Source organism: Hoplias malabaricus, chromosome 13, assembly GCF_029633855.1.
Source record: "Hoplias malabaricus isolate fHopMal1 chromosome 13, fHopMal1.hap1, whole genome shotgun sequence".
Lineage (NCBI taxonomy): Eukaryota > Metazoa > Chordata > Actinopteri > Characiformes > Erythrinidae > Hoplias > Hoplias malabaricus.
Genome location: NC_089812.1, coordinates 38,269,344 through 38,289,599, shown reverse-complemented (window position 1 = coordinate 38,289,599; position 20,256 = coordinate 38,269,344). Strand labels below are relative to the sequence as shown.

General features: G+C 43.2%; 1 long non-coding RNA gene across 2 annotated transcripts in view; it reads left to right on the top strand.

Moving 5' to 3' along the window:
* Nucleotides 1–19,875, top strand: part of LOC136664926 (uncharacterized) — a 48,526-nt gene extending 28,651 nt beyond the window's left edge. Inside the window, exons 4-5 of one of the 2 annotated variants that reach the window (XR_010795189.1) lie at nt 10,629–10,742; nt 19,583–19,875. This is a non-coding gene — a long non-coding RNA (uncharacterized lncRNA). The remainder of the gene's footprint in view (nt 1–10,628; nt 10,743–19,582) is intronic. The other variant, XR_010795190.1, reaches the window with a different exon arrangement.
* Nucleotides 19,876–20,256: the final 381 nt, after the last annotated feature.

The window sequence follows — 20,256 nt, the reverse complement described above, 5'->3', positions numbered from 1 at the left end:
TCATGACCCAGACACAACACCAGGACCTTCTTATCTGGGTCGAGGAGAAAAAGGAACTGGACTGTGGCCCAAGGTTTTCAGATGAAGGTAAATTTTGCATTAAATTTGTAAATCAAGACCCGGAGTCTGGAGGAAGAGTGGAGAGACACAGTCCAAGCTGCTGGAGTCTAGTGTGAAGTTTCCACAGTCAGTGATGGTTTGTGGAGCCGTGTCTTCTGCTGGTGTTGGTCCACTGTGTTATATCAAGTCCAAAGTCAGTGCGGACGTCTACCAGGAAAATGTAGAGCACTCCATGCTTCCCTCTGACGAGCTTTATGTAGTTGTGGATTTAATGTTCCAGCAGGACTTGGCCCCTGTCCTCACTCCTAAAACTACCAACACCTGGTTTAATGACCACAGCATCACTGCACATGACTGGACAGCACACTCACCCGACCTATTCACTATTTGAATTGAATTACTGAAAAAAATAAACTTTTTTAAGCTATTCAAATTTATTGAGATGAAACTGTATGTGTGAGTGAATTTGTTCAAAACAGCAGCCACTGTGGTGCTATTCTTAACCATGAGTGAGTGTGAGTGTACGAGTGAAGGAGTTGAGATTAGAGATTATAAATGGGCCTGATTCTATCCTATATCCGTGTTGGGGCTGATTTTGAGGTCATTTACATATCAGACAGTCTCAGCCACAGATGATTTGCCCACAAGTAGATGGAGGAGTCTGATACTTTCAGTGGATTTACTGGGCCTCACTGTCAGATGCAGTTTGTATTCACACTTCTGTATATCGTTCTGTACTGGCTCTGGTACTGGTCCAACATGAATCATAAATATGTCACGCCAAAATAGCAGACGCGTGATTGGTCCTTTTGTGTCAGTCACATTTCTTTTTGTGATATCAGACTACTAATTGGATATCGGACGGACAGGGCCGATCCACACACCGCTCCATGTTCCAGTCCGCAGCTTGTGCTGGACCTTGAACTGGCCGTAAGAACATAATGTCACTGATCCACATTCCATTTCACATCTTACCATGAACGCCTGCTTCAATCCAGGCCCCGTCAGCGCTCTTCAAAAACGCTCTCTTGTCTGAATCTGTATCCATATCTACACTTGTGTATCAGAATGTTAAGCGTGGGAAAATATAATTGATAAACACATATCAAGATGGATGCCATGGGTTAATATAAGGAGTCTTGAGGAGGCCTACAGAGAATATTCATTATGTGACCATGGCCTCAGTGTGGTTAATCATTAATCCCACGGAGTGAAACACAAAGAAGCGAATCCTTGCTACAAAAACAGGCTGATTTATAACTCAGGAAGGTATGGACCAAGACTTCACTTCCTTGTTGTACGACCTAAATACTTGTTATCTGACCCCTTAGAGGAATTTGAGCATATCCCCATGTTTGTTTTCACATCTGAGCCGTCTGGTTGCTGCAGTTGACAGCAGATGTTTTAAAGGGTTTTTCGGCTTGAGCTCTTAAGCCATGGCCCACCTTTAAGCTCTGGCCCACCTGCTGTTCAAAGAGCTTCAGTGTTGCTTAGAGTACTTATGAGCAGATATGACTAATTTGGGCCCAGACTCTGCCTGAAAGAGCTAGTCTTACTGTACAGCAGTCTGCTTTAATCTAAGGAACCATGCTGTTGTAGCTGTGGTTGTGGTTAGCGAGAGGAAAACATGCAATGCTTCCGTGTAATCTTGTGTAATAGGGACGATTTCTTAGAAAATTTCATAGCAGCGCCATTAGAAATGATTCACTCCACTGCGTTCTTTCAACAGAGCAAAGGTGCATTTCTGTTACTGGCTGCCCCACTGGAGCGGGGCGTCTTGACTGTTGCATAACTGCACTGATGAATGGGGTACAGCGCTCTGCCTAATCTTGCTCTGAAAGCATCTCTCCTCTCTCTCCTTTACCTTCTCCTCTTTCATGTGGAAATTACAGAGGCGATTCCGGGCTGGTCCTGAGACACGCTCGCAGCACTCCAAAGGAGAATCTTGACGATGGCTTAGGTTTCACTGTGATTGGGCTCCGGGTTCAAGTTGGAATCAAACATTCTGAGCACTTTGTTCAGGCATGATTTTAAACAACAGTCGCACACAGATGACTAATGCATGAGCTGTTTGATCATTGCTGCATGACGTTAAACAGTTCGAAATAAACTGTTTCAGCAGACTCCTGTATGTTAATCAGTCCCACACTGGGTTGGAACAGCTTTAATTTAACTCTTATACAGTTTTGAGTTCTTTCCCCGTGTATTGTGTATCATTTCAGTGTAATTCCTCTTTTCAAACCACAACAGGAAGTAAGTAGGAGTCAGACAGTGAAGACAGAGAAGAAAGACACCTTTGCTAATTTTGTCATTACCAAAGCCGCCTATCGTGAAGCAAGGTGTGTGTGTGTGTGTGTGTTTTCACTCAAGGTCTCAAACATGATCATTGATTGTTGTTACCTACATTTGTTCCAAATTAAATCACCCTCGGACAGAGGAACATTTGAAACATCTGGTGTATTACTATTAATACATCATTACAGTCCTACCACATGTGTTTACATCCTGTGGGGTCTTTTTTTTGGAGCATTTATAGATTTGCACAATACAAGACTTCCTGTTTGTCTGTCTTTATGATGTATTTGTGTGTTTGTGTGTGTGTGGTGGTGGTGGGGGGGTTCTATCTAGCATTTCTGCACACACACTGATTCATTTTTCAGTGCACACAAACATACCCACAATCCACCGCAATGTATGGTATAAAGCCCTATGAGGTAGTGTCCAAAATCGTTCACTAGTGTACTGAGTTCAGTGCCCTATGATGGTACACTGTACAGTGAGTAATGTAGGGAATCGTCAATAGGGAGTCATTTCAGACACAGCAAGCTTTTGAGTATTAGTTGCGAACCAACAAGCTCAGGTTCAGGCTCAAGTCTCCGGCCTTCAAGTCTGAATGGAGTCTCAGGTCCAATCTGATTCAGAATCAAGTATCTGGCTTTCAAGTGTGAATTGAGTCTCAAGTCTACTGGTTCTGAGTCAAGCTTTCCTAAGTGAATCAGAATTGAGTCTTGAGTCTTTGGGGGAGTGATCTGAGTCTCAAGTCTCCACGATTGGGTATGAGCTGAGAATCACGTCTCAAGGATCCATATCTGAGTCATGTCTAGAGTTCTGAATCTCTGAGGTGAGTCTCTGAGGTCATAATCCAAGTCAAGCTTGAGTCTCTGGCATTCAAGTCTGAGTTATCACTCTGAGTCTCTGGTGTCCAGTTTGTGTCTCGCACCTCTTGCATCCAAGTTTCTTGTGGCACATGCTTGATGTACTTGTCAGCCCTGGTTGCTTCATAGCGTGTGATGTCGCAAAACCCTGTTTCTTATGGGAACTGTGGGCTTTGAAAACCACAACAACGGTAGCTTTAACTTTAGGCGCTGTTTATTACCCTTTGTGTTAATGTGTGTTTTTATTCTTTGAGACTGAACACAGCCCCTCAGTCCAGTTCTCACAGGTCTGCAGAGTTTTTTCGTTGTTGCTCAGCCACCTCTTGCTGGAGTTTTTCCATCGGCCACCGATCCAAGGAGTGTTTGAACCCCTGTAAAAGACCACGGCGTAATTTTACAAGCTGCCGTTGTGAATCAGATGAAAACAAATGTTGTCTCTGCAGAAGCTTATAGATTTTTCAGATGGTTAGTTTGTGCTGGATGTGTGCATTCCATAGTGATTGACAAGTCTCTCTGTCCAGTCAGCGCTCTACGTGTTTTACATGTCATGATTAGTCCCTGCTCAGCTCCCTTGGAACTAGGCCTGAGCAGGGACTATAAGAAGTTAACGGTTCCACCACCTGCCTAGTGCAAAAGCACAAAAGCTGAGCCAAGCTGAGCAGAGTAGGTACCCTGCAGTGGAAAAGCCCCATAAGGCAAAGTCACAGACATGTGAGTCAACTCTGTGTCCTTGGGTTCCAAGTTGAGGCTTGAGTGTCTGAGGCATTCAGTGTGTGCTGTCTTTAAGTATCATGATGTAATTTTTAGTTGCTTCATTGCCAAACCTTAGTGTGTGTGTGTGTGTGTGTGAGACAGTGAGACAGGCCAGCAGACTCATAAAAGGAGGCCTGTCTTTATCCCAGGCTGTGACCCCCGCCAGCTGATGGGGACCCCAAGCCCCCCACAACACAAGTGCTAAAATTCCTTTCTGAGCACCGGAAAACATCCACCCATCCCTCCTTCCCTATACTTCTCTTTCTCTGTTTTCACCCCACTCTCCCTCTCTCCTTCTAAACACACTCCGCTCTTTGTATCCTTGTCCTTAAAAGGAGCCTTTTGTTCTTTTACATTCGACCGCCGCCTGACACACGAACGGCCTCGTCTTAGCTTAGTATCAACCGTCGCGAGATAAAGGCATGAAAGCTTAGGGAGAGAATGAGTGGAGGAAAAAAGGAAAAGCGGGAGGGGGAGAGAAAAGCGAGACACGTGGCTTTGATCGAAGCTGTGCTCTACACGGATGGGATTCATGGAAAAGGCGGCCAGGTTACTCAGAAGCGAGAGGAAAGGAGGGTGGGGCGAGGGTGCATGTGAGTGGGCGGAGCCAAACAGAGAGGGCTGGACCAGGTCGGCCCTGTTTGTCTGGTGGCCTCTCGCTTGGCTGTGCTCTGATTGGCTGGCTCGCTGGTCGTCATGGTGAACGGGTTCACTCTAGGTTCTGTGGGTGAAAGCTTGTTTGCCAGAGGGACGGGAGGGGCCGGAGAGGAGGAGGAGAAGGAGGAGGAGGAGGAGGAGGAGGAGATGACCTACATTTCTGATTTCGTCCCAGGACTCAATGGCCTGCCCTGAAGCTAGTCTTTTCTTACACGTTGCACATGAAATCTTTTAATAGCCTTTAAGGACATTTTTCTCTGCATATTTAAGTAATCACCTGTTGATCGTGACAATGATATCACGTTGCATTATTAACCAAAACCAGAGCCTCATTAATTCAGTAATTTAAGTAATGTTGTAGAGCGTTGACAGCTGAACTGAGCTTTAAATAAATACCTCCTCATTCACTTGTTGCTATGTCTGAAAATTAGCCTGTAATTTAGAATTCAAAGTGCGCTTAGAAACTCTCTCTCTCTCTGTCTCTCAATAAAAATAAATAAATAAAAATAAATGTGATCACTCCTGTAACTTCGACATTTTACAGAACATCCTAAAAACATTTACAGGTCTCTCTGACCAGTCAGGGACTAAAAAAAAGGACCCAGTTCCAACGTCCAAGTACCAAATTTGCCTAATGGAGAAGCAGTGGAACTGAGCCGAGTCGAGAAGGTACGCCATTTGTGGACATGATTTCTACCCCTCTGCGAAGGCTTAGCACTGGATTCAGCCACAAGAACCTTAATGAGGTCAGGTGCTGTTGATGGATCCTCCAACTTCATTCCAAAATGATTGAATGGAGCACCATCCTTCACTTCCACTGCGTGGGTTTCCTCCGGGTGACTGTCTGTGAGGAGTGTGGCGTGTTCTCCCTGTGTCTGCGTGGGTTTCCTCCGGGTGACTGTCTGTGAGGAGTGTGGCGTGTTCTCTCTGTGTCTGCGTGAGTTTCCTCCGGGTGACTGTCTGTGAGGAGTGTGGTGTGTTCTCCCTGTGTCTGCGTGGGTTTCCTCGGGTGACTGTCTGTGAGGAGTGTGGTGTGTTCTCCCTGTGTCTGCGTGGGTTTCCTCCGGGTGCTCCGGTTTCCTTCCACACGTTGGTATGTGGATTGGCGACTCAAATGTGTCCATAGGTGTGAGTGAATGTGTGAGTGTGTGTCACCCTGCAAAGGACTGACGCCCCCTCCAAGGTGTGTTCCCGCCTTGCGCCCAATGATTCTGGGTAGGCTCCGGACCCACCACATCCCTGAACTGGATAAGGGTTACAGACATTTTTGTTAATGTTAAATATCCTTGTTTTTGTCAATTTCGTCTTTTGAGTTCTCACACTGCTGTGGTTTAAATTTACACTGTTGGTGGGAATGTGTTATTTTAATCAAAGTGGCATATTTTCACTTGTAGTCCTGAACAGGTACAAACAAGACCAGAGCACTGAAATATTCTTAGTATTTTAATGAATAATAAAAATGGAAATAACGAAGGGATGAAGAGCCATAATACACCAGGTCATTTTAAAAATTATAACAAAAAATTAAGTATTTCCAACTTAAAAAATAATATATTCTCTCTCTCTCTCTCTCTCTCTCTCTCTCTCTCTCTCTCTTTTGCTCTCTCCTCCTCCTCTCGGCAGCACCTGTTGCTATGCTGAAAGGTCAGTGTGGCTGGAATGCTTCCAGTCTCAGCTAACTGCCATTTGCTGTTTATGTGGTGTGTGTCTCTCTCTCTGTGTGTGTGTGTGTGTGTGTGTGTGTGTGAGTTTCCTAATGTGTGCTGAATGCAGCCGGTTAATCCATTAAGGCCACAAATTTGCCCAGAGGGTGGTTCAACAAAGTCATATAAGGAAAGGGTCCAGGTTCATACAGTAGCTACTTAACTAGAACGATGAAGTCATGTGACTGATTAAGGTCTCTCTCTCTCTCTATCTCTCTCTTTCTCAATGCCCCCCTCACCTCAGATTATTCAACTGACCTAATTTCCAACAGGGAACGGGGAAATGAAAACAATAACAGTTTTTTTATGAGCGAGCGCGCACACACACACACACACACACACACAGAGACTTGTTATTTTCATGCATGCATTATATATACATTACATTCTAATTGTTATGTTCGGATTTTTAGTTATTTTTAGTTGTTTACTGAATGTGTTGGGGCATATAAAGCTTATGTCTAATATCAGTGAGCCGAAAATAACTCGGTATATCAGTGTAAATCAATGGAATCTGTAGCTTTAGTAGAAAAAGTAAACATGGACAAAGTCGGTGAGCTCCATCTTTCCATCCATGGGTCAGGACTGTGGCCAAAATGGCCTTCAGTTCAAGTCAATCATTTGGATGGAAGCCCCTACGTAAGGTGTTGCTTCACACGGCTGAATGTGCAGAAAGGACCCTTCCTGCAAAGTAATTTTCGTCCTGAGAGTGTATGTCCACACAAACACACACACACACACACACAGTGCTTGACCAACCAATATTGAACGGAGGTGGTTTGACACAGCTGCTCAAAAACAAACACACACGCTGTAACACACTGGCCAATGTTGCACAACAGCCAGTAACATTGTGTAATCTGGCTTTGCTGTTTGTGTCCTGAGACAGCTTCTCTTGTAGCTCACACATGGTGATATTTGGTAAATAACGCAGTAGCGGCTTAATCCTATAAGCCACGTGATTAACTAACGCAGGGTTTCCAGAGCCTCGGAGAGCTTGTCAGTTGTGATCTACGGCCTGATGCAACTGTTGTTGAAGGAGTCCCTGCGTGAGATCCTCACTCTGCTGAAGATTTGGGGGCTGTGTCTGAGATTGCTCGGGTTTATCCAGCCGATCGTATCAGTTCCACCACGTCCAGTGGGTTTAATGTATTAAGGATTGATGTCATTCTTAAAATCCTGCTGATTCACTGGTCATCTGGACAGAAGCCGTTCGTGTTTGTTTTGAAGCGGTACGATATTGTGGCCCTTGATTTCTGAGGTCACGGCTGAACACCTGAACGTCGTGCTCTTTTTTTTACTGTCCGTTCTTTACAATGAGAGTATATTAGAGACCCCTGAGCCAATAAATCTTATATAAACAAAAGTTTGTGGATATGTTCTCTTCTAAAACCAGAGGTGTTTATAGACTAGACATTAGAACATTGTGAGGATTTGATTGGATTTAGATTCCAAAGAGTTAGTGAAATAAACTACTGATGAAGATGGTTAGATCTGGATCGCAAACACAACTCCAACACGTCTCAAATGTTTTACAGTGATCCCTCGCTACTTCGCGGTTCATCTTTCGCGGATTCCTGGGTTTTTTCAAGGGGGCTTTTTTATTATTTCCATGTATTAGACTGGGGCTGTAGGTGACACAATATATCACTTACAAGTGTTTCTCACGTACAGTACATGTGTTGTTCACGTCCACATCCGAGTGAAATTTACTGACGCTAAATCACAGCTTAGGAATGACTCTATTAAAGAAACTGGGAGGATATCACATGTAGTTCCAGCTGAAAAACATTAGAGAACGACTGTTTAATGCAAAGGGTGGGTTGTTAACAGCAACAGGGAGGGGTTTAAAAGTCCAAATACTCGTTAAATACATAAATATCTTTCCTCTACTTCGCGGAAATTCATTTTTCGGGGGTGGTCTTGGAACGCATCCCCTGTGAAAAACGAGGGGTCACTGTAGATGTTGCTCCGTTACTCCAGGTGTATACCCCTCCCTCCCATGCCTGTGCAGGGTAAACTCAAAATCACGTATGGCTGCTCCAGAGGGTCCTACAATATTGGAGATTATGCAAATAAAGATATGCATGTAATTTAAATGATTTACATTGGTTGAAGACTGACCCAAGTGTCTGATCGAGGCCCTTGGGCATTGGCCTAAAAGGACTGGTCAGTAACCCATAATCCACAGCAGTTATGGAGTTAATAATTTGTTTTTGTACTTTTAGACAACCTCTGATATGTACTTTATCCTTTGACTAGATTCCGAATTTTTTTATATTCATTAAGCATTTTTAAATTCAATATTCCATTATTCCTCATTCTTATTAAAGAGTCTTTCCCCTGCCACTGCTGGCCTTGTCTTTCTCACCAAGCTCCGAGTGAACCAAGAGTCATCGACAAACCCTCGTCTTTTGAAGAGTGTACCTCATCCAGGCATCTTTGGCCATCAGTATTATGAGCAAGGCTTGGTGTCTCGAGCTTTATTGCCTGTGGCTCATGGTTCGATCACAAACAGGCTACTGGAATGTGTGAAGGGTGTGAGTGTGCTATAAGATTAAACGTACTTCCTCTGACTAATGCTGTCATGGCCTTGCGCAAAGCACTTCAACCGCAGGCTCTGAGGGTTTGAAACAAATATAGATTTTTTTTTTTACATCATTGCCATGCTATCATTCACCTCAGACTTGTTTTGATGCTTATTTTTACCTCAGCTGGTATCAGGATGTGGCAACAGGGGCAACTAATGGTGCATAGGTACCGACAAACAAAGCCTTAAAACTACCCAGAAGACTTTTTCAAAAGAGCAGCATTTCCAGACGTGCCCTGCCATCTGTGTCCTGAACTGGTTTCCTAATTGTAACTGCAGTGTTCCAAAAATAGACAAATTCAGGCAGCCAGGGTTCCTCAGGTCATAAACCCAAGGTCATAAGCCTGCAGGTCAGCAGCAGGGGGCTAGTGGAGTCTAGTTGCATATTCCTAGATCTATCTGTCTGTTCTGATTTTTTTTTTTTTCATTTATTTTAAAAAGTAGCGGCACAGTGGTGCAGCAGGTTAGTGTCGCAGTCACACAGCTCCAGGGACCTGGAAGTTATGGGTTCAAGTCTTTGTCTGCGTGGGTTTCCTCCGGGTGACTGTCTGTGAGGAGTGTGGTGTGTTCTCCCTGTGTCTGCATGGGTTTCCTCCGGGAGACTGTCTGTGAGGGGTGTGGTGTGTTCTCCCTGTGTCTGCATGGGTTTCCTCCAGGTGACTGTCTGTGAGGAGTGTGGTGTGTTCTCCCTGTGTCTGCGTGGGTTTCCTCCGGGAGACTGTCTGTGAGGAGTGTGGTGTGTTCTCCCTGTGTCTGCGTGGGTTTCCTCCGGGAGACTGTCTGTGAGGAGTGTGGTGTGTTCTCCCTGTGTCTGCGTGGGTTTCCTCCGGGTGCTCCGATTTCCTCCCACGGTCCAAAAACACACGTTGGTAGGTGGATTGGAGACTCAAAAGTGTGAGTGTGTTGCCCTGTGAAGGACTGGCGCCCCCTCCAGGGTGTATTCTCGCCTTGCGCCCAATGATTCCAGGTAGACTCTGGACCCACCGCGACCCTGAACTGGATAAAGGTTACAGATAATGAATGAATGAATGAATGAATTTTAAAAAGTAAATCTGTCATTTAATGAATGGAGAGTTATAAGGGATTAATCAATTAATGGAACAGGACTTGAAAAAACAATATTGTGCTTTAGTTTGATTCCCCACTGGATGGATTTGCAAAGCTGTGAGTTCATGAAACGCTTGATGTCTTATATATGGCTCATTATGGAATATTTGGACAAATGTATTTTTGCCGTAGTTAAAGATTGACTAGCATCATTTTGACCAAAAGTACCTGATGATTCATTTAAACACCCACCTAACATCTGGAGCGTCTTGGCTTTGACAGGAAGCCCAATGTTCTCACTGCTACAGAACAAATACAGTACATAGAAACAGAGACATAGAAACATCAGATAGCTTTGTTATTTGGGACTGTCGATACTGAAAAGGCTGTAAATAAGAAACAATTAAGAAACAATGTTTTGGTAATGGATTTCACCTGCGTCATTAAGCCACAGGTTTAAAACCACTGAGAGGTGAAGTTAACAACACTGATGATCTCATTACAACAGCATCTGACGAGGGGTGGGAAATATGAGGCAGCAAGTGTTGAACAGTCAAAAGTTCATGAAGCTGATATTTTGAGAAGCAGGATAAAGCTGACAATTAAAGGATTTGAGTAACTTGGAAAAGGGTCATATTTAATTGTTTATATTGTTTTACTCAGAACATCTCCCAAAGGACCTGGCGGAGTAATCCCAGTATGCGGTGGTCAGCCTGGAAGGACAAGCATTGAACTGGTGACCGGGACAAGTGTCCCCAAGGTTCGCAGATGTCTGAGGTGAGCGAGGGTTTAGGGAGCGACAGACGAAATATGGGGACCTGGGTGATACAGGAGAGTGATAGGAGATGTAGGGGAACACAAGAGACATAGTGGTTCAATAATAAATATATGGGGGGCTTTAGAAGACATATATGGGGACATTGGGGTGGGGGCATAGGAAACCTAGGGCATAGAAGAGTTTAGGAAGAAATATAGAGGATATAGGTGACATAGGAGAGAGCTCGGAGGTCGAGGGGAGGCATGGTCGAGGAGGGGGCATCATAGGAGATGGGGGACACACATCAGTTTGGGGAGTGGTAGGAGATGTACCCAGGCGATATAGGAGTGTGTTGGGGGATGTAGTGCTTTGTGGGTGGCACATGAAACCTTGGGAGCTATAGAAGATGTAGGGGAGACACTGGAGACATGGTGGAGCGAAAGGATATGTTGGAGGGACACAACAGAAGTAGAGGGACATGTGCTGACACAAAGGAGACATGGGTTACAAAGGAGATGTAGGGAGACATAAGAGAAATAGATGCACATAAGCAACATAGGAGAGTGATAGGAGATGTAGAGGGGAAATGAAAGAAGTAAAGTCAAATCAAATCAAATCAAATTTATTTGTATAGCGCTTTTTACAACTGACGTTGTCACAAAGCAGCTTCACAGTTTCAAAACAGAACATTTAAATCAAAGCCCAATGCGAGCAAGCTGAAGGCGACAGTGGCAAGGAAAAACTCCCTCGAGGCTGGAGGAAGAAACCTTGGGAGGAACCAAGACTCACAAAGGGGACCCATCCTCCTCTGATCAAACTATAGATTGAATTTTAAATGATCACCAATGAAGTGTCATTATGCTACATAATAATAATAATAATAATAATAATAATAATAATAATAAGGTGAGCAGCTGGTCTGGTCTGGTCTGGTCTGCAGGAGAATCCAGCAAACAATCTTCCATCAGTGGGCCACCATTCTATCAGAAAACAGTAAAACTGTAAAAGGGAAGCAGTTAGTTTAGTTGAGTGCAGCAGAGAATAAGAGCATGTGAATATTTTCTTTAGTGTAGTGACGGATCAGACTGTAACAGACTGGGAGTAGGGAAACCAGAAGGAGCTCAGGCAAAGACATCCTTTCGTTCGAAGCAAGAGAAATTGTGAGCACATCATCCAGGTTTACCCTGATTCTCCATGTCCATGAGTTCCTGAAATGACAACCTTAAACTAGACAGAGGTTAGTTGCCAAAGGCTAAACTGAACAAGTGTGTTTTGAGCCTAGACTTAAACATAGTGACTGTGTCTGCGTCCCGAACACTAGCTGGAAGATTGTTCCAGAGCTGAGGGGCTTTGTAGGAGAAGGCTTTCCCCCCCGCTGAAGTCTTATGAATTCTGGGTACTAGTAAGAGGCCGGCGCCCTGATATCTGAGTAATCTTGGTGGTTCATAGTGTGTGATGAGGTCTTGCAAGTATTCAGGGGCGAGACCATGTAAGGATTTATACGTGAGTAAAAGAATTTTGTAATCAATACGGAATTTAACTGGAAGCCAGTGAAGGGCCGATAAGACTGGACTGATATGATCAAATTTTCTAATCTTAGTGAGGACCCTGGCTGCAGCATTTTTAATTAACTGGAGTTTACTCAAGTTTCTGCTGGAGCATCCTGATAAAAGTGCATTGCAATAATCTAATCTTGATGTAATAAAAGCGTGAACTAATTTTTCCGCATCTGGGAGGGATAAGGAATTTCTTAACTTAGCGAGGTTCCGAAGATGTAGGAAAGCTATTCTTGTAATGTTACCTATATGCTGATCAAATGATAGATCTGAATCAATTATAACACCCAGATTTTTAGCTGATGATCTCGGGAGAACAGGTAAGTCAAAATTATGTATTAAATCTGATACCTTATTTATAGCAGGTTTTGGACCTAGAAGGAGAACCTCGGTTTTGTCGCTGTTTAGCAGAAGGAAATTGTATGACATCCAATGCTTCACTTCTTTAACACAGTCCTCCATTTTCTTTAGTGTAGGTTTGTCATCTGGTTTGGCTGATATGTATAACTGTGTGTCATCTGCATAACTGTGGAAGGTAATGCCATGCCTGCTAATAACTCTGCCCAGTGGCAGCATGTATAATATGAATAGTAAAGGTCCTAAAATGGAGCCTTGGGGAACTCCAAATCTCATTTTTGTATGAGTAGAAGAAACATTATTTACGTTTACAAACTGATAGCGATCTGTGAGGTAAGACTTAAACCATGACAGGGCTGTTCCTGTTATTCCAACCATGTTTTTTAATCTTTCTAGCAGAATAGTATGATCAATTGTATCGAAAGCTGCACTGAGGTCTAGTAGAACTAGCATGGATACGCAGCCTCGATCAGAGGCGAGAAGAAGGTCGTTTGTTATCTTAACTAAAGCTGTTTCGGTGCTATGGTGTGGCCTAAAACCAGATTGAAATTTTTCATATATGTTATTCTTATGCAAGTATGACCTAAGTTGTTGGGCCACAACTTTTTCTAAGATCTTACATATGAAGGGAAGGTTAGAGATGGGTCTGTAATTGGATAGTACACTAGGATCAAGATTCGGTTTTTTGATCAGGGGCTTAATAACTGCTAGTTTAAATGCTTTGGGTATGTGACCTAGTCTAAGGGACGAATTTATGATTGTTAAAATGGGATTGATTATGACTGGTAATACTTCTTTAAATAGTTTTGTTGGTATTGCATCAAGTGTGCAGGTCGTACAATTTGACGAGTAGATGATTTTCTCCAGTTCTAGCTGTGGTAGTGGGTCAAAGTCCTCTAGTCTTTCTTCTATGTTTTGTTCTATATCATCCACACCAGATGACAGGCAGGCTGGATTTAGTAATATGGTATTTATTGTTTGTCTAATATTTTCAATCTTATTGTTAAAAAAGTCCATAAAAGCATTGCTGGTGTGAATGGCTGGGATCTGTGGATCAGTAGCTGCCCGATTGTTTGTAAGTTTAGAGATTACATTAAAGAGTGCTCTAGGATTGTGTTTATTATTTTCAATCAGTGAGGACAGATGTGCTGAACGTGCATTGACGAGTGCCCTTCTATATTGGATAAGGCTGTCTTTCCAGGCACAGTGAAATACTTCCAGTCCATAAAGTCCATGTAGGAGAACAAAAGGAGAGGTAGGAGCCACAGATAAGACATAGGGGAGACAGAAAGGAGACTAGAGTGACATTTTTTTTATTCCACTGTTAATTCCTCATTAGCCACTAATTCATATTCTGTAACCACTTCATCCTGATCAAGAATTACTGGTCGCACGGCAGGAACACAGCCAGGAAATAGTGCTAGTCCATCACAGGGCCTCACACACTCGCACCGTGGACAGTTAGATTGGATTTTTCCGCTAGGCGAGTCAATGTTTTTAATATTTGTTTCTAGTTTGAGAGCCATGAGGATTATAGTACAATAAACTGAACTTATAATTATAGATAAATATATTTTTCCTTCCCAGATCTCATTAGGTCTGAGGGACCTGAGGGACCCTCTGTGATATTTTCTTCATCAGCCTCAGTACACGAGGTCTCATTAATAATAATCATATAATAATTAGTAGGATCTTTCATTAGATCCCCCCCCCCCCGTAAGCGCCCGTGTTTTGTGTAAACAAAACTAACAATAAATCACACTCAAACAGCCTGTATAAATGTAGGTCACTGTGTTTTGATCTGAAGTAAAGTTGTCTTGCTGGTTTGGAGGCTTGTTGCGTAACAGGCGGACTCTTTGTTTACTGTATGTGAGCCTTGTATCTCTCTTGTGTAACATCACTGATAAGCCTTATCATGGAGAGGCTGGTTATTTTCTGTCTTTCTGCAGGATGACCTAACAGCCGAAGTTTGCCTTGGGCCCCTCTTTGATGCAGGAGGAGTGCCTCACGCCATTAGTGCGGTATATTGTCTCTTTTTAAAAGAAACCTGGACCTTAGACAGTAGTGAGCTGGTCTAATACCGAGAAACTAGATTTTAATCTTCAAAACTCATACTCTGAATGATCACTGGATTAGGAACACCTACAGCTCCACTGACCGTACAAGGACAATTACAGAATGTAATCGATATATTTCTATGCATTCTTTCTTATCTTCAATGGTCAGGACCACCACTTGGGCGGTGGATCATTCTCAGCGCTGCAGTGACACTGACGTGGTGGTGGTGTGTTAGTGTGTGGATCAGACACAGCAGTGCTGCTGGAGTTTTTAAACCCTGTGTCCACTCTCTGTCCACTCTGTGAGACACTCCTCCCTCGTTGGTCCACCTTGTAGATGTAGAGTCAGAGACAGTAGCTCATCTGTCGCTGCACAGTGTGTGTCGCTCGTCCTCTAGTCCTTCATCAGTGACACAGGACGCTGTCGGCTGGATGTTTTTGGTCGGTGGACTGTTCTCAGTCCAGACACTGATCCACTCTACACCAGCACAACACACACTAACACACCACCACAGCGTCAGTGTCACTGCAGCGCTGAGAATGATCCACCACCACATCACACCTGCTCTGTGGGGGTCCTAACCATTGAAGAGCAGGGTGTGATGGGGAACATGCAGAAAAACAGGTGGCCCACAGTCTGTAATTGTATTGTGAGCTACAGATTGCTCCTTTATGGTCAGTGGATTTTTAAAGCATGAACTTTGAAGCTTATTTCACCCAATCTCCATCAAACACACCACACTTTCCGTGTTGAAATGTTACTCCCTCTTAATTACACTATGTATAATCATAACACTTACTGATTCATTAGGAAATAATGCAGTAATTATTCTGTGGGTACAATTTCCACCTCATCATTCAGCATACGTGCTAACCACCAAACTTAGCAAACAGGTGGAATTGGCAATGAATACTATGCCACTCTGGTAGGTTTTTTTAATGAATTACATGCTACTCTTGTCTAAACCTGTTTTAGTAGCTGCAGAAGAGCACATGTGTGTGGGGAGCATGGACAGGTCGGTTGCTAGAAGGTCCTCTCTCATTCACATCGGATACTTGGCTAATTCACATTGTGGAACATTGAACATAATCTCGACCATCAGCGTGAGATCCGCCAGCATTAGTAGGTCAGTGTGTCGAGGCCTGAACTGAGGACTCCAGGTACATCCATGTGGAACAGAGTCCCTCCGTGTGGATGTGTGATCAGTTGTGAGTTGTTATTTAGGAGATAGGGGTGGGTGGAGAAGAGGGGGGTGGAGGGTGAGGAATATTCCGCTTCAGGAAGGAAATGGAGCAGGAAGAGATAGTGCACTTCTTTGTTTTCTCTCACTCCAAGTTGCACACTAACTCTCCAATCCACACCCCTCTCTCACTCTATCTCTCCCTTCAGTTATTTTCCCCCTCATTTTCTCTCTCTCTCTCTCTCTCTCTTGCACTGTTCATTCTTCTCGGCTTGTCCCCTCCTCGCCCTCCCTCCCTCCACTTAGAATCTGACCTAGTTTCTATTAAGAGCCAGGGTTGCATAATGGGGAAATTTGTTTTGCAACTAATAGTCCACTTTCCAGAGGTGGTTCACTGTGGCAGTGTTTGCTGAGTTTGGGAGGCAACTATCAGAGAGAGATAAAAGTATGTTTAAGTATGTATATTAATAATAATAATAATAATAATAACTCTATATATACAGTGCTATGCAGATGTCGTAGGCACCTAAGATAATGATATATATATAAACTAAAGCCTTCTCAGTGAGTGTGGTGCTTGAATAAAGTTATATATAATCACTGTAAACACACAAAATAATAATATACAACATATAAGAAATATAAGATAATGTTTTTCTATAAAGCAGTAGGTGAGAGTGAGTTTGAAGAAAAGTGTTTTATTCAGATTCTCCTTGATTTGCATGAATTTGTTTTAATCAACAGCACACATTATTTAAAATCATTATTTATTCACCACTAAAACAAGGTACTGGATTTGATTAGAAGCCCATTTCCACTGTTAAGGAGAAATATGGATTGTTTTATTTTGACTTGTCTCAAAATATTCGCTTAGAAATATCTGTAACCCTTATCCAGTTCAGGGTCGCGGTGGGTCCGGAGTCTACCCGGAATCACTGGGTGCAAGGCAGAAGTTCACCATGGAGAGGGTGCCAGTCCTTTAAAGGGTGACACACACACACACACCAATCCATCTACAAATGTGTGTTTTTGGGGCCGTGTGAGGAAACTGGAGCATCCGGAAGAAACCCACGCAGACACAGGGAGAACACACCACACTCCTCACAGACAGTCACCCGGAGGAAACCCACGCAGACACAGAGAGAACACACCACACTCCTCACAGACAGTCACCTGGAGGAAACCCACGCAGACACAGGGAGAACACACCACACTCCTCACAGACAGTCACCCGGAGGAAACCCACGCAGACACAGGGAGAACACACCACACTCCTCACAGACAGTCACCTGGAGGAAACCCACGCAGACACAGGGAGAACACACCACACTCCTCACAGACAGTCACCCGGAGGAAACCCACGCAGACACAGGGAGAACACACCACACTCCTCACAGACAGTCACCCGGAGTGGGATTTGAACACACAACCTCCAGGTCCCTGGAGCTGTGTGACTGCGACTGCTGCTCCACTGTGCCGCCCTTAAAATAAATTATTACATTTAATTTAAAAAATTATAAATTATTTGGGAAACTAAAGTAATATGTTTAAAAGATGCATCATCGCTTTAATGAAAGTGGGTCCTTTCAAGAAAATAAGTGAAAATTGGGAGATACTGAATCATTAATTTGAGACACTTAGTTCTTATTTTGCAGAAAGCTAGCAGTTGTTTGAGAAAACAAGTTTTAATTGTGACCTACAGCTCTAAGGGAAACCTTGAGTTAGTGTAGATACTGGACATCGTATGAAGAAGCCTCCATGGTACACGTTGTTCTTATTTGGCATTCTGCTTCTCAGGTTCCATTTGGCAACTTGCTGCTAACAGTTTATGAAGAGAGATTTGTAAATCATCTGCAGAAACATTTGTAGTCAAACCTTGCATAGAGTCATCTATGGCATTTTTTATGGGAGTCGTTCTTACCGTAGCTAAGCCGATGCATTGGATATGTGTGGCATTTTATTTTCTCTCCTGTTGAACCAGTCCTGTGTCCACTTTTTGGAAAGAGCCGTGAGCCCCAGATCGTTCTGTACGTGCCACTCCACGCAGCTATCAATTTCAAGGAAGCAACCTCCTGGACAAGAACAAGACGTTCTCCTGACTCACCTGTTCCAAAATTCGACATGCCATTTTCCATTCATTGTCATGGTCTACTGAATCTTCTACAAACAACCTGAGAAACACTACACTGGTGAAACATTACACTCATTGTGTGATAAAATTCTTTAATATGCAGGATGCGATTGCAGTTCCAGCTCAAAGATAAGGCGGAAACATATTAACAATCTTATGCAACAGTATTCATGCAAATAAACATGTTTCTTAAGTGATATGCAACACTCTTACAGTTTAGTTCAAAATAGTGTCAAATGCTTTACTCAGCTCTCAAAACGTCAAGCATTTGTACACGACATATAGGCTACACCTTATGCATTTGTTGTTTAGAGCTACACTAAGAAACCAAATGTTTGTGGACACCTCTCTCTGTGTTTTCCTCTATGCTATGGTACACCTGTTTCACACAGAAGTGGATGTGGTGATGGTATTGCACCCAACGTTTAACAGAATGAAGTGTTTATAGAAAATAAACACATGTAAAAAACACTACCAGTAAGGATTATTATCACTGTCCAAAAAAAACTCACTTGAATGTCACTAGAACACAGCAGCTGACATTATGTGAACATTCCTAAATGATCTGATAAAAATGCCCAAAACTGGTGCTACTCTTTACAAGACCATACCTTAGAAGATAAGATTATTTTTCTGTAAAGTTACTATTCATTCATTCATTCATTATCTGTAACCCTTATCCAGTTCAGGGTCGCGGTGGGTCCAGAGCCTACCTGGAATCATTGGGCGCAAGGCGGGAATACACCCTGGAGGGGGCGCCAGTCCTTCACAGGGCAACACACACACACACACACACACACACATATTCACTCACACCTACTGACACTTTTGAGTCGCCAAATCCACCTACCAACGTGTGTTTTTGGACTGTGGGAGGAAACCAGACACAGATGCAGGGAGAACACACCACACTCCTCACAGTGAGTCACCCGGAGGAAACCCACGCAGACACAGAGAGAACACACCACACTCCTCACAGACAGTCACCCGGAGGAAACCCACGCAGACAAAGGGAGAACACACCACACTCCTCACAGACAGTCACCCGGAGGAAACCCATGCAGACACAGGGAGAACACACCACACTCCTCACAGACAGTCACCCGGAGGAAACCCACGCAGACACAGGGAGAACACACCACACTCCTCACAGACAGTCACCCGGAGGAAACCCACACAGACACAGGGAGAACACACCACACAAGATAGGACTTTTTTTTTAAAATACAGTAATAACAAGAATCTGTGATGTGTTCATTCTGTTGAAACTTTATTTAACGGACAAAAGCACAAAGAAAAATATCCTAAGTTTTTTACTGAACAACTTATAACCATTTTTAGAATTTGATGCCTGCAATACACTCCAAAAAATGTAGGGACAAATGTTTCCTACTGTATTACATCATCATTACTTTAAATTGTTTAATCATTTGGGAATTGAGGATACTAATTGTTTAAGTTTTGTGAATGGAATTTTGCCCATTCTGGTTTGATACAAGACTTCACCTGCTCAACAGTCTGTGGTCATTTGGCTTGCATAAATACAACTATGTGATGCTGTCCTTGCTCTTTCTGCAGGATTTGACCCACACTGAATTATCCCCTGTACTGTAACATGCTCCAGAGCTGAGGCAGGGCCTAAATCACTTAAGGATGTACTGTAAGTGTCTGGGAGGAGCTGGAAGGCCAGAATGTCTGGATTATCTCAAGTCTCACTGTACAATTAATGGCAGCAATGCTGCAGCTCGTCCTAGAGCCTTTAGATAAAAACATGAAGAATTGTACCGCCTTTATATAGGACTCAGTTCTGTGAAACAATCAGAGCTCTCTTTCATTTGTTTGATGTTTTTACTCATTAATAAAAAGTTATAATTTTCCATTGTCAGCATAAAGCATATTTATCAGAAATTCCTCCAGGAACTTCATCTGTTTTTAGTATTTGTGTTCATGTTTTGGTACGGTGGCCTTTGGGACAGATTCCGATTCATTTTACAACATCTACATTCTGATTTCACCACAGCCTGCAGATATGTTTTCCACATTTCAAAAGTTCAGTCTCAGTAGCTGGTTGCATATTCATTTTTCCCATGATCCAAGTTCCTGACGCTGAAGGAAAATGCTTTTTTAAATGCTTTTCATGTTGCTGTTAAAATAAAACTTCCCATTGTTGAGATGAAAGCCTTTCCAAGAGAACTTTCTACTTGCCACTTCTATTTTCTGAAACCTTTAGACAATGTTAACTGCAGCTGGCT